Source organism: Anser anser (assembly GCF_964211835.1).
Source record: "Anser anser genome assembly, chromosome: W".
In the NCBI taxonomy this organism is placed as follows: domain Eukaryota; kingdom Metazoa; phylum Chordata; class Aves; order Anseriformes; family Anatidae; genus Anser; species Anser anser.
The window spans coordinates 1,687,313-1,702,838 of record NC_139731.1 but is presented as its reverse complement, the minus strand read 5'-3'; the positions used below and the strand labels follow the sequence as shown (position 1 = coordinate 1,702,838).

At 42.1% G+C, this 15,526-nt stretch overlaps 1 long non-coding RNA gene across 1 annotated transcript in view; it reads left to right on the top strand.

Annotated features, from left to right (window-relative positions):
• The first annotated feature begins 489 nt into the window (after positions 1 to 489).
• Positions 490 to 15,526, top strand: part of LOC310888697 — a 48,506-nt gene continuing 33,469 nt past the window's right edge. The window contains exon 1 of the long non-coding RNA XR_014576067.1: positions 490 to 7,407. This is a non-coding gene — a long non-coding RNA (uncharacterized lncRNA). The remainder of the gene's footprint in view (positions 7,408 to 15,526) is intronic.

Sequence of the window (15,526 nt, the reverse complement as noted above, 5' to 3'; positions counted from 1 at the left end):
AATAATAATAGTGATAATGATAATAGTATTAATAATAATAATGTGTATGAAACAAGTGGATGTTTGTGCGTCGTCTAGGTCCTTATCAATTACTTCTCGTACTGCTAATTCCCTCAGGTACTGAATTCCCTTCTCCATGGTGGTCCATTTGCCTGGTAGACATACAAGTTCTTCCTTGAAGGGATACCTTTCCTGCACAGCTGATAGGAGACACCTCCAGAGGCTGCGAGATCGTGCTCCATCTCCAATTGCTTTGTCAATACATGCGTCCCTAGCAAGGGATCCCAGCTGCCTGGCTTCCCTGCCCTCTAATTCCACACAATTGGCTCCGGTGTCCCAGCACCGAAGCAGCCAGGTGACAAGCTGCTCACCTATGCAGCGACCAAAATCTTTTCGCACATCTCGTAGCTCACGCTGGTATAGGGTTCGGGTAGTTACTGTTGATTTTTCGACATCCTCATCCTCATCTTCATCCTCCTGCACCTTTGATGGCCCAGCCTCATCTTCTCTATACCCAGACCTAGCAGAAGACTGTCTGCGTTCTAAACGACCTGAGTCTCTATACCATTTTTTCACCTTGTCTACAGGGGCAACTTGCACTGCTACAGCTCGTTTCTCTAACCCAGACACAGGGTCTGCCACAGGGGTTGGAATACCCTCTGCGGGGTCAACTTGCACTGCTACAGCTCGTTTCTCTGACCCAGCCACAGGGTCTGCCACAGGGGTTGGAATACCCTCTGCGGGGGCAACTTGCACTGCTACAGCTCGTTTCTCTGACCCAGCCACAGGAGTGGGAGCAGCTGCAGGAGCTGGAGCAGCTGCAGGGGCTGGAGTGGCTGCAGGAGCTGGAGCTGGAGCGGCTGCAGGAGCTGGAGCGGCTGCAGGAGCTGGAACTGGAACGGCTGCAGGAGCTGGAGTGGCTGCAGGAGCTGGAACTGGAACAGCTGCAGGAGCTGGAACTGGAGCGGCTACAAGGTTTGTCACTAGGTTGATAGTAGCATCAATTGCAGCTCGATAGGCACAAGCCAGACCCCAGCACGCTACAGTGATTTGTGTCACTTTGGAACTGCCAGAGTCATGACACCTTTTTTTCAAGCATTCTGCCAGCTTTTTAGGATTTTGCAGTTGTTCAGGGGTGAATGTCCAAAACACTGGAGGTGACCACTGCTCTAGAAACCTGCCCATATCCTCCCACACTCCCTGCCACTCGCAACTATCCCGCCTCAAGACAGATCTCCAGATGAGATTCCTTAGTAGTTGTTTAACCCTCCACAAAACCTGAAGCGCATTCAGGAGACATAACAACAAGAGCAGGCTGGTCTGAGTATCCCAAGGATATTCAACATCTCTGAGAACCACCGTAACTAACTCGGGGGATAAGAGGGTGGTGGTGAAGGAGAAAGGGAGAGTGAACAGGTAGGGAAACATGTCTTCCCCTGTCCCCTTCACAGATTGGCTCCCTAACGAAAACAGGCAATAGGTGTAATTGCTAATAGTTTCCGAGATATGGGTTCCAAAGTATAGAGTCGACGTCAGTGCTGAGTACAAATACCAGGTTAAAGTCGTGACCAGATATTTCATCATTTCATAAGCCATTGCTACACCGCACAGTACCATAACAATCTTAAACCAGGGCCCGGAAAGGATAAACAGTGCAACAGGGAGCACATACAGAAAGTAACGCACCATAAAACTCAATTCGGAATACAGGTACAGCAGACTGGAGATTAAGGCAATCAACATCGTGACTAGCAACTATTAAGCAGGTCCAATACTTATACCAATTTTAGTTTAACACACTCTGGTCAGATTTGTCGATATCTCAACCCTTCGGGCCCCACGTTGGGCGCCAAAAGGGTTGTTGTGGTTTAACCCGGCTGGCAGCTAAACACCACACAGCCGTTCGCTCACCCTCCCCCCTCCCTCTCTGGGATGGGGGAGAGAAACGGGAAAGTGAAGCCTGTGAGTTGAGATAACGACAGTTTATTAAGACAGGAAAATAATAATAACAATAATAATAATAATAGTGATAATGGTAATAGTATTAACAATAATAATGTGTAAGAAAACAAGTGATGCACAATGCAATTGCTCACCACCCGCTGACCGATGCCCAGCCTATTCCCGAGCAGCCGGCCCCCCCACCCCGGCCAGCCACCCCTATATATTGTTTAGCATGACGTCAGATGGTATGGAATACCCCTTTGGCCAGTTTGGGTCAGCTGTCCTGGGTCTGTCCCCTCCCAGCTCCTGCTGCACCCCCAGCCTGCTCGCTGGCAGGACAGAGCGAGAAGCTGAAAAGTCCTTGGCCTGGTGTAAACACTGCTCTGCAACAATTAAAACATCAGCATGTTATCAGCGCTCTTCTCATCCTAATCCAAAACATAGCACCCTACCAGCTACTATGAGCTACTTAACTCTGTCCTAACTGGAACCAGGACAACAAAAAAAAAGAAAAGGGGGGAATGGTGGGAATAAAAATGTTTTTGCAGAGTTACATTGTTTAAAGGTAAGGAATGGGGTATTGAGATATGCTTGCAGCGATAAGAAAACTTAGCAGGTGACCTTGTAAAATGCAGACAACCAGACTCCTTAGAACAATTAGGTGAAAATCACGGTGTTAAGTCAAGTCAGATAAGTGAAGAAACATTACCACTTCAAACAGTAAAAAAGTCAAAAGAAATCTGAAATTTAACAGGCCGGCAACTGAAGGCCATGCATTGTCTGTGAAGCATCAGATAGATTGTGAACCTGGATTACCCACTCAGTGGGGAAACAGGGGAGGGTCCTGTCATCAAAAAGTATATAAACTGTGTTTTGGAACCAGTAGGTGCGCTCCTGCTTGTGGGACGCCCGCCATTGCAATCGCGAATAAATTACTACTTCACTGAGATCCTCGCCTGAGCCTAAGTTATTGGCTACGGAGTGTTTCTCACAAAAACAAACAAACAACAAAAAAAACACTTAAAACAATCCCCTAAGCAAAATAAATTACAACAACATAGGAAGCCTTTGTGACCGCAATACTGCATTAGAATTGGTTTAAGTAGTATGGCAAAAATGGGAAAAGCCTGAGCCATATTTTGACATTTGTCATTTAAGTTACACAGTCATTAGTGAACCAAACCCAAACCATCGCAAATTCAGAGGCTTAGCCAAAGTATAATTATAAGAATCATTAAAATTCCCTGGCAGTTGTGCATTAGGCTTATAAATCACTGTAGGTCTTATTTTTGTAGAAGTTTGTTTCTCAAAAGAACAACTGCATTTTAGTCTATTGGAATACTTTCAAGTTTTACAAATTTACATGCTGAATACACTTCACTGCTCAGTTTCAGGTCCTATCCACTATGCTGTTCTGTAAATAACTATGCTACAACAACTCACCTTCAAGTGCGCTGGATGTTTTACATTCTTCAAATTCAATAAAGCCTTAAAGAAACGACAGTGAAGTTATTAGGTTAAATATTATGTTAAATTTAATCTCAAATGAAGGTCAAACCCTAAGATATTTTAACCACTATTAATATTTCCTGAAAATACTAGATAATCTAATTTAAAATGTTGGTGGTAACTGAAAACGATTGCCCTGTCAATGGTCAAACAGATTGCAAACTCATGTGTACAGCAAATCATTAAATATTTTCACTTTCATACTGAAAACGTAAAATACTAGTGCACACTCTCCAAATACAATTTAATTGCCTGTTATTACTGAGACAGGGAACATGATAAAGGATGTTGATTCCTAGGTCTTAGCTAGCACAGCTGTCTGTTAACGACCCAAAGATAAGAGAATAAAAGACTATGCATAGATAATGGTACCAGCAAGAACTGGCTTGACTGCTGAAGTCTGTCCAAGACAGGAAAGGCCAGAAGATTAGCAGCAGGGAAGACTTCTGGCCTTCAGCAAAAGACCAACAGAGTACCCTGGGTGACCACCCAAGGACTCCAGTACGCATATGAATAGAGACGGGAACCTACGTTAATGATTCTTTGGAGACCTGATGAATATACAAGAGACTTACGGGAAATTAAATGAAATGAATATGTATTTGTCCCACTAATATAAGCACACTGCCAGTAACCCTTGGTGCGCAAGTTAGGTCGATCTATCCCCCTTGCGCCTGGCGTGGGTGCGCAGCGCCGAATAAACATACCTGCTTTATAACTATCTCGACGTTATAGAGTCTGATTTTCACAAATCATTACAACTACATGAAGCATTTCTACTTTGTTTCCTCTTCTCATTTAAAATTGCATACATCAGTGCAAAGATTTAGATTTATCTTATTTTCTTGAAAGAGCTATGTAAAGAAAAATTTAAAATGAAAAAAGCATAGCTTCACACTTTCGCTAACTGTATTGTTAGTTCCTCTGTTTTCTCTTCATAGCCAATAACCTAGGCAGTTAAAAGTGAGATGCAGAACATAGAACAACAAAGAAGATAAAAGAACTTTAAAAAGCTCATTAAGACTAAACAAGACAAAAAAAGCAAACAGCATTGTTTAAGTGCAGTATGTAAATAAATTCATTATTATGGCTTCCTATTATAGTTGACACAAGGTAACAGTCAGTTGTCATTGCAAAGGGCAGTCCTAACTTTAATTCCTTCAATCTGGCTAGGTCTAGAATTTGTTTAACCCCACACTATGATCCATTTTAGGGAGCTAAACTTGCAGGGAAAAAAAAAAACAACACAAAAAAACCAAAACAGTGGTTTTCCATAAGATCTTGTGCAGGGAGTTAAAAATGGCAGAATCACACCAGCATTTGTGCAAGTGCAAAGAAAGATTAGGTGAGGACTTTTGCCCAGGGAAGTTGTGGATGCCCCATCCCTGGAGGTGTAAAAGACCAGGTTGGATGAGGCCCTGGGCACCCTGATCTAGTGGGTGGCATCCCTGCCTATGGCAGGGGGGGTTGGAGTTAGATGATCTTTAATGTCCCTTCCAACCCAAGCCATTCTCTGATTCTATGACTCCATGAAAGCAGAGAGAACACGCAGAAAGGTGCCATTACTTTCAGCCCCAACTAAGAATTGGCCCCTTTGTTACCTTAGGTTAATAATTAGCCAGCTTATTTTTAAGAAAATACAGACTTGTATCTCAAAGCGAGGATAAGATGTTTGAGGGGGGAGGGGATATTAGGTGAGGAACTCATGGTATGCATGTCTTTCGATGTGTAAACGACTAAGCTTAGTATGCATGCCTAAACTGAAATAATAAGAGAAGAAAGAATGAGATGGTCTGAGCATGTGGAAGAACTGGGTTCAAACAGCAAGCACAGTGAGGAAGACTATCTACGACCACCAGAAGACCCGGAAAGACCACCAGTAGAAACAAATGCGCAGGGACATGTGCATATTTAATGTCAGGGACATTTACACATTAAATGTCAGTGACGTTTACATATTTAATGAGCTCCGGGAAATAGTATGAATATGTTAATTATTTCTTGAAAATCTGATTCATATGTATATTTTGATTGCATATAACCCTTGTAGCTTGACCAATTCGGCATACACACTAGGTGGAGTGATCCCCTGTGTGCCCGGTGCCGCAATAAAGACTGCCTGCTTTATGAAACTCCAAATTGAGTCTTGGAGAGTTTCTTCGACCGGCTTTTACGGTAACACTTGACCCATGTTTAAAACAGTAGCTTGCAACTGTATCCACAAAAGTAAACATGTTTAGCATGTTAACGCTGTCACACGCTGTCACTCATCTCTATGTAATCATTTTGAGGGAATACACACAAGTTCATGCATGCACACATTACAGATAAGATAGGGGGAGGGGAAAAAAAACTGTTCCCAATTCTGTAAGACAGCCAAACTTTTTCACCCCTCCCCTCTCACTGGAGTTATGCAACTACTTCAAGTGAAAGATTGAAATCTTGGAAAATTTCAGTTAAACGACTGGAAGTAAAGTGACTGTGGAAACTTCAAATGCAGAAACTACTTCCACTATTGCCCCAAAACATGTGCTAGTACATACTCTGATTTATCTTTATTATGAAATTATGATTGTTCTTGAACATCCACCATAAAAGCAAGAGCTGTGCAAGGGTGTTTTTTCATCAAATAAAAAGTGTACAAGTAAGCATTTTCCAGTGTTTTCACTTGTACTCTTTTCAAAATGAATGTCATACTCATAGTCTTAAAGTAAGTATCTGATACAAACAGAACTTAGATACAAGAAACATGGAGACAACAAGCTTCAGTTTGTTTTTATATAGTACAACATAGCAAATCATTGTGCTGCAATTAGAGATGCCACAATGAAAGTAAAAAATAATTCGGCTGTGAATTAGCATTGTGAATTACCCAAATGGAATTAATTTGTAATTGATTTATGCAGTTAAGTACCTCAAATGGTTATATGTGCAATGTAACCTCTACAATGTATATTTAACTCTTGCAGTGTAAAATGGCATTCAACTCAGTATAAACTACATTTTGATAGCATTTCTCAAAACTGCAAATGAAAAGTTATGCTTACATCAAACAATAAGGCAATTGAGAAAGTGATGTTGCAACTCCATACTAATTGATGTCAAGCGAATTGAATTATTTTAGACATAGTAGATAAAATCTACCAGATATTTTTTTTAAATCTTGCTGGCCTCTAATGTTTTGTTTTTTTAAAAAGATTTGCTCAAAATAATGACTTGTATTTATTGTAATTAAGACCACATCTGCAAAATTTTCCCTTCTGGTAAAATAAAACAAACAAACAAACAAAACGGGTGCTTGTAAAACCAACAGCAGGATGAAAATCTAGGTCTAGAACCCATTAATATCCCATTTATCATAATGTAATTATTTGGCTTCCAAGTGAAGCTTTTCAGAACAGAATATTAAAAGGCCAATTTCAAATGGCAGTCTTAACTGCCCTTTAAATTTAAATTATTAAATAACTTCAAATTATTCAATATGACAAGGCAAAATACAAATTCTGAACAACTCTCATTCTGAAATATATTATAAATACATGGACAATTTAAGCTGCTCTTCAATCCCTTCTCCTTTGCTCTCCATTAAATTCGCAATAAAACAAAGTGTCCTGGTTCCAGTTAGGACAGAGTTAATTTTTCCTCATAGTAGCTGGTAGGGTGCTATGTTTTGGATTAGGATGAGAAGAGCGCTGATAACATGCTGATGTTTTAATTGTTGCAGAGCAGTGTTTACACCAGGCCAAGGACTTTTCAGCTTCTCGCTCTGTCCTGCCAGCGGGCAGGCTGGGGGTGCAGCAGGAGCTGGGAGGGGACAGACCCAGGACAGCTGACCCAAACTGGCCAAAGGGGTATTCCATACCATCTGACGTCATGCTAAACAATATATAGGGGTGGCTGGCCGGGGTGGGGGGCCGGCTGCTCGGGGATAGGCTGGGCATTGGTCAGCGGGTGGTGAGCAATTGCATTGTGCATCACTTGTTTTCTTACACATTATTATTATTAATACTATTATCATTATCACTATTATTATTATTATTGTTATTATTATATTCCTGTCTTAATAAACTGTCTTTATCTCAACTCACCGGCTTCACTTTCCCGTTTCTCTCCCCCATCCCAGAGAGGGAGGGGGGAGGGTGAGCGAACGGCTGTGTGGTGTTTAGCTGCCAGCCGGGTTAAACCACAACGGTCCTTTTGGCGCCCAACGTGGGGCTCGAAGGGTTGAGATATCGACAAAATTGACCAGAGTGTGTTAAACTAAAATTGGTATAAGTATTGGACCTGCTTAATAGTTGCTAGTCACGATGTTGATTGCCTTAATCTCCAGTCTGCTGTGCCTGTTTTCCAAATCGAGTTTTATAGCACGTTACCTTCTGTATGTGCTCCCTGTTGCACTGTTTATCCTTTCCGGGCCCTGGTATAAGATTGTTATGGTACTGTGCGGTGTAACAGTGGCTTATGAAATGATGAAATATCTGGTCACGACTCTAACCTGGTATTTGTACTCAGCACTGACGTCGACTCTGTACTTTGGAAACCATATCTCGGAAACTATTAGCAATTACACCTATTGCCTGTTTTCTTTAGGGAGCCAATCTGTGAAGGGGACAGGGGAAGACATGTTTCCCTACCTGTTCACTCTCCCTTTCTCCTTCACCGCCCTCTTATCCCCCGAGCTAGTTACGGTGGTTCTCCGAGATGTTGAATATCCTTGGGATACTCAGACCAGCCTGCTCTTGTTGTTATGTCTCCTGAATGCGCTTCAGGTTTTGTTTCAGTGTGCTCCACAAATCAGAAAATACAGGTATCTCACTGTACTGGATCTGGCTAGTGTGAGAAACACTCCGTAGCCAATAACTTAGGCTCAGGCGAGGATCTCATTGAAGTAGTAATTTATTCGCGATTGCAATGGCGGGCGCCCCACAAGCAGGAGAGCGCACCTACTAGTTCCAAAACACAGTTTATATACTTTTTGATGACAGGACCCTCCCCTGTTTCCCCACTGGAGTGGGTAATCCAGGTTCACAATCTATCTGATGCTTCACAGACAATGCCTGGCCTTCAGTTGCCGGCCTGTTTTTGAGATGGTAATGTTTTCTCCCCTTATCTGGCTTGACTTAACATAGTGATTTTCACCTGATTGCTCTAAGGAGTCTGGTTGTCTGCATTTTAGGAGGTCACCTGCTGAGCTTTCTTATCACCGTAAGCATATCTCAATACCACATTCCTTCCTTCTATACAATGTAACACTGCAAAAACAACATTTCTATTCCCACACTAGGATAGAGTTAACTTTCCCCACAGCAGCCCATATAGTGCTGTGCTTTGCACTTGTAGCTAGTTGATATGGCACTGATGTTTTGGGTATTGCAGAGCAGTGCTGGCACAGCATCAAGGCTGTCTCTCCAACTCCCCTGCCCATCCCACAAAGGCCAGTAGGTTGGGGGTGGGCAAGAGGTGGGGAGGGGACAAATCAGCTGACATAAACTGACCAAAGGGATATTCCATACCATATGACGTCATGCTCAACAATAGAAGAATGGGGGGGGGACTCTCACTATGAAAGTGTTTGTCTTCCCAAGCAACAGCTATGCATATTGAGGTCCTGTTTCGCAAGAAGTGGATGAACACCACTTGCTAATAGGAAATAGAGAATAATTTTCCTCCTTTTGCTTCTACATGGCCTTTGCGTTTTTTGTTTGTTTGTTTTCATTAAACTGCTCCTTATCTCAACCCACAAGCTTTTCCTTCTTTTAATCATATTTTCTCCCCCGTCCTTCTGAGGGGGAGGAGTGAGAGAGTGGCATGGTGGCGCTTAGCTACCCATCAGTTGTTAAACCACCACACTCACAGAACAAAAAACACCACCACCAAAACCCAGAAAAACTGAGTCAGAGAATGTCCACATCCCTACAGTGATTTCATTAACATTTTATTTTAGGTATTTAAATGCTACTGTTGAAATATATTGAGCAAGAAATTCAGAAAAATACCATAAAACATAGAAGCTGAAGAATAAATCTATTACTTATTCAACACTACACTTATGACAATACATTTTTCATGAGTTTGCTAAGGTTTCAAGCAACTACTTCTGTTTCTTCCTTCTATACATATTGCCATTTGGCCAGGAAAAAAATACAAGCCAAACCAACCACAAACACTCATCGCCAAAAGAAAAACAGAGGAAAGAAAACTTTTAAAAAACAGACAAACGTAGTTTTAGAGAAAAACAATACTAAAGCTTTTTCAGAATTCCATCTTTTTTCTTTATCCTTCCCAGCTACTAAGAGTGATCCAAAGATTTTTAAGACTTACATTAATGATTAAAATATATAAATATTCAAGGATCAGGTAAAACTCATACTTACTTCAGGTCAATATCTTTAACTTTCACTTCTAACACAAGCAGAAAGCAAAGATTTTTCTTTAACAACACATCAAAGTATTTATATTTTGTCCATTACTCTTGCCTAACATTTGTCTTTGAAGTTTTTTTTTGGTTTTTTTTTGGAAAAGAAATTTATTTCAAGAGACACTCATGCTTAGTACCAAAACGCACACCGATATGAAGATCAGATTAACATTTTCATTTTAACAGAGGCCAGCTACCCCCCCGCCCCCAAAATTCACCTCACTGTTTCAACAATGTGTTCTTCTCTGATAGGGAAGACTGTAAAACACAGTCTGATAAACTCTAGGTTACTTAAGAATTGCCAGAGAGAATCATCATCATAGAACAGTTTGGGTTGGAAGGGACCTTAAAGATCATCCAGTTCCAACTCCCCTGCCATGGGCAGAGATGCCACCCACTATACCAGGTTGGCCAAGGCTTCGTCCAACCTGGTCTTGAACACCTCCAGGGATGGGGCATCCCCAGTTTCTCTGGGCAACCTGTTGCAGTTCCTCACCACCCTCTGAGTGAAGAATTTCCTCCTAACCTCTAGTCTAAAACTCCCCTCTTTTAGTTTAAAACCATTCGCTCCTATCCTATCATTTTCTACCTGAGTAAAGAGTCCTTCTCCATCCTTTTTATAAGACCCCTTTAAGTTTTGAAAGGCTGCAGTAAGGTCACCCCAGAGCCTTCCCTTCTTCAGGCTGAACATCCCCCTCTCTCTCGGCCTTTCTTCATAGGAGAGGTGCTCCAGCCCTCTGATCAACTTTGTGGCCCTCCTCTGGACCCGCTCTAACAGATCAACAGCCTTCTTGTACTGGGGGCCCCAGACCTGGATGCAGTACTCCCAAGTGGGGCCTCACGAGGGCAGAGTAGAGGGGGGACAATCACCTCCCTCGACCTGCTGGCCATTCCTCTTTTAATGCAGCCCAAGATGCAGTTGGCCTTCTGGGCTGCAAGCATGCACTGCTGGCTCATGTCAAGCTTTTCGTCCACCAGAACCCCCAAGTCCTTCTCTGCAGGGCTGCTCTCAATGAGTTCTTCTCCATGTCTGTACTCTTGTCCGGAGTTGCCCCGGCCCAGGTGCAGCACCTTGCACTTGGACTTGTTGAACCTCATTAGGTTCATGTGGGCCCACTTCTCAAGCTTGTCCAGGTCCTTTTGGATGGCATCCCATCCTTCTGTTCTATTAACTGAACCACTCAGCTTGGTGTCATCTGCCAACATGCTGAGGGTACAGTTGATCCCACTGTCTATATCGCTGATAAAGATATTAAACAGTACCAGTCCCAGGACAGACCCTTGAGGGTCACCACTCATCACTAGCCTCCACCTGGACATAGAGCCATTGACCACCACTCTTTGAGTGTGACCTTCAAGCCAATAAAGAGATGGAAGTTGTGCAGCAAATTTCAGCAAGCAGGTCCCACTTTTCACTGAGATCTATGAAGTTAACTTGGAGATTTTAAATATATTTTCTTCTTAATCACACCTACTAGATTATTTTACGCTTTCCCAAAATGGGCAGTTAATATAGATGTCCCTTCTCCCCACATGCTGTCTCCCCCCCTTGCTTTACTGCAATAAAGGGAAACACCAGTCATGAAAACAGCATTATCTTACAACAAATTATGTGAAACATTTAAAATTCTAAAGCATTTTTTTTTAATCCTAACTTTTTTTGTTTAATTCAAATTTCTTTAGGGCCCTTCATCCCGTGTAATCTCAGAAGTTTAAGATGCTAGCGGCTGCACTAACAAATCCACAAATGGGACTAGGGCAACTATCATTAGGTCTAGTCACTGTTCCATAATCTGGATTGTAAGAATGTAGAATTAGCATTATGTATTATCCATTGATTGGGGCCACAGGAAAGCAAGAGACTGAACCCTTTTTGCAACTAATTAAATGTGAAATTGGGAAATGAGTATCGACTCATGAATTTTTATACTTGCCGGAATGTCCTTTGCCTCCGTTAGAATGAGACCTATTAAATAAACTGTGCTCAGATAACCTTCATAAAGGAAAAATCCAAGTACATATTCCTGAAAATAATGCCTGTCAGGCACAAGTATATTTGTTATAGGGGAATTTCGAACATGCTCCGGGAGAAGGATTGAGTCAAGTACCATCTGAAATCAAGTATGTGGTAGTGCTGTTTGTGTGGGCAACGGAGAAACCTGGGCAAGTGAGATCAGCAGAACCGGTGAAGGTACAACTCCAAATGGGAACAAGACCCGTAAGAAGGAAAAAAGATTGGAGCCAGTGATCGATAACTTCTTACAATATGGATTATTAAAAGAATGCCAGTCTGAATATAATATCCCAATTTTCAAGACACTAAGGGGGTTTGGGGGAATTCTGGGTTGTGGATTCCGAATTATGGGTTGATGGCTAGACCCCTATATGAAGCTGTTAAAGCTCTAGAGGAACTGTTAGAATGGACCTCGGAATGCAGACAAGGATTTGATATCATCAAAAGAGCTTTAATGGAAGCCCCTGCCTTGGGAATTCCTAACCTAACCAAACCATTTGAACTGTTTATCCTTGAAAAGGCGCATGTAGCATTGGGAGTACTAACACAATATTTAGGAGACTGGAGAAGACTTGTAGCTTATTTCTCAAAACAGCTGGATAAAGTGAGCTCGGGGTGGCCTGGATGTTTAAGAGCAGTAGCTGCAACGGTTTTGTTGATACAGGAATCTTGGAAGTTGACAATGAGACAAAAATAACAGTATATATACCGCATGTGGCAGCGGCAGTATTAGAACAAAAAGGACACCACTGGTTATCACCCTGCCGCCTGGTACAATACCATGCCTTGCTAATGGAACAAGATGATGTTCAGTTAAAAATGAGTAGTGCCTTGATCAAGGAGAAGAAATTAACCATAACTGCACACAGGCTATTGAGCAAGTGTATGCCAGCCGACCAGATCTAAAGGACATGCTTCCTGAAAACCCAGATGACATTAAACAAAGAAAAGCAGGTAGGAGTATTACCATCTAACGCCTCAGCACAGAAAGCGGAATTAATAGCACTAACAAGAGCCCTGGAGCTAGCTGAAGGAAAGTGAGTTAATATGTATACATGTTTATAATGTTTGAATACACATTCAAAATATGCATTTGGATGTACATACATGCTCATGGCGCTATATGGAAGGAAAGGGGACTACTGCCATCAAAAGGTACTCCAATTAAACATGGAAGTGAAATCCTGAAACTACTCGAGACAGTTCAGAAAACTAAAGAGGTGGCGGTAATACACTACAAAGCTTATCAAAGTGGCAACTCCGCTATTATTAAGGGAAACCAAAAGGCAGATGAAGTTGCCAAACAAGCAGACATCAGGCGAACTATAAATCTCCTATTACCAACTAGAGAAATATTGATAACAATTCCTGACTATAGAGAAAAGAAGTAAAGCTGGCTGAGCTATTAAAATGTGTGAAAGACTCAAATGGATGGTGGATAACTGCCCATGGACAATGCATTGTTACACCATTAATGATAAGACAACTGATGACCCAGGTCCATCGAGAAACCCATATGGGAGCTGAGGCTCTGGTAAAGAGTGTCAAAAGATATTCTATTGGAGCTAAGATGGTATTGACTGTAAAAAGTATAACTCAAAAGTGTGAGCTGTGCCTTAAAAACAATCCTAAAATAAAGGTAAAACCTCCTCCTGGAGAGGTAAAAAAATGGAATCAATCCACGTAAGTGCTGGCAAGTCAATTTTTCTGAATTACCTAGGTGTAATCAATATAAGTATTTACTTGTGTTTGTGGATCCCTTTTCTGGTTGGTCAGAAGGTTCCCTGTGTTGAAGCAATCAGGCTAGGGAAGTAGAGAAATGTCTGTTGAAAGAAATAATCCCAAGTGTCGCATCCTAGTTTCAGCTAGAATAGAGTTAATTTTTCTGCTAGTAGCTGGTAGGGTGCTGTGTTTGGGATTTAGGATGAGAATAATGTTGATGACACACTGATGTTTTAATTGTTGCAGAGCAGTGCTTACACCAAGACAAGGACTTTTCAGCTTCTCGCTCTGTCCTGCCAGCGGGCAGGCTAGGGGTGCAGCAGGAGCTGGGAGGGGACAGACCCAGGACAGCTGACCCAAAGTGGCCAAAGGGGTATTCCATACCATCTGACGTCATGCTGAACAATTAATATGGGGGGGCTAGCCGGGGTGGGGGGGCCGGCTGCTCGGGAATAGGCTGGGCATCGGTCAGCGGGTGGTGAGCAATTGCATTGTGCATCACTTGTTTTGTACACATTACTATTAGCAGTACTATTATCATTATTATTATTGTTTTCCTTTCTTTTCTGCCCTAATAAACTGTCTTTATCTCAACCCACAGGCTTCATTTTCTTGATTCTCTTCCCCATCCCAGAGAGGGAGGGGGGAGGGTAAGCGAACGGCTGTGTGGTGTTTGGCTGCCGGCCAGGTTAAACCACAACACAGAGATTTGGAGTGCCGGAGGGAATGTCTTCTGATAGGGGACCACATTTTGTGACAATGGTTATTAAAGAAATGGCTAGAATATTGAATACAAAATGGCACTTAAATACCACCCCATGGAGGCCACAATCTAGTGGCCACGTAGATAGAATGAACCAAATGCTGAAGGGACAAATAAGGATGTTGTCTGTAGGTTTGTGCCCGGTGCGCCGCGCCAATAAGCGCACAGAGTTGGAATCCACACGAAGGTCTTTTAATTAAATAATTAGTTATATAACTCTGCAGAGTCAGGTGCTTGGCGATCTTTCGCAAAGCAAGCACACCTCTGACTTGAATCACCATAACTTATACACAGCAAACTTGTGAAAACTATCTCTTTGGCTACTTTTGATTGGCTATTACAGCTCACCTAACTTATCTCTACCGAGTTTGCGCATTACAGAGGAACAGTGTGTGTGCGGGGGGGATGGATGACACATGACCAAATCCCACATTTGCATACATTAGCGTTTTGATAGGTGTGATTTTTAATATGTTAATGGCCATTAATGAGCAAAAGGTTACTACAGGTCAGCCTGGAGCTGTTTTTCTCCTTCTTGTTTTTTACCTTTTATCCCTTATCTTCCTTGCTTCTGCTAGCTCAAGGCTACCTGTCTCTTTCTTCCCTTATTTTCTCAGCTAAAAGGCTACACGAGCTATAGAAAGACTACACAAGCTACAGGCCTCCCTATTTTCTTCAAGGTTTTCTTGTTTTTTCCCAGCTTTGGGACTACAAGAAAATTGTGCCAAGAAACGCAGTTAATATGGACCAAGGTATTTCCAATAGCATTGCTAAGAATTTGGATAACTCCAAGGGCTTGGGAAAAAGTAAGCCCGTTTGAAATACTATATGGAAAATCATATGCAGTAAATTTAACTGGAAAATCCAGTCAGACGAATGTAACTGGGAATCAAGCCCTTACATGTTATTTTTTCTCTTTAGCAAAAACTTTGAGTCTTATCCACAGATATGTACTATTAAGGGTGATTCCTCCTGGAGATCAAGTTTACTGGCAAACCTGGAGGGAAGACCCCTAGCTGAAAAGTGGAAAAGACCATACCTGGTGCTGTTAACAAAACACAGAGGAACTGATTGGTGGATGTACACCAGAGGGCTGTGCTGCCATTCAGAGACACCTGGATGTGCTGGAGCACTGGGTGGTGAGGAACCTCATGAA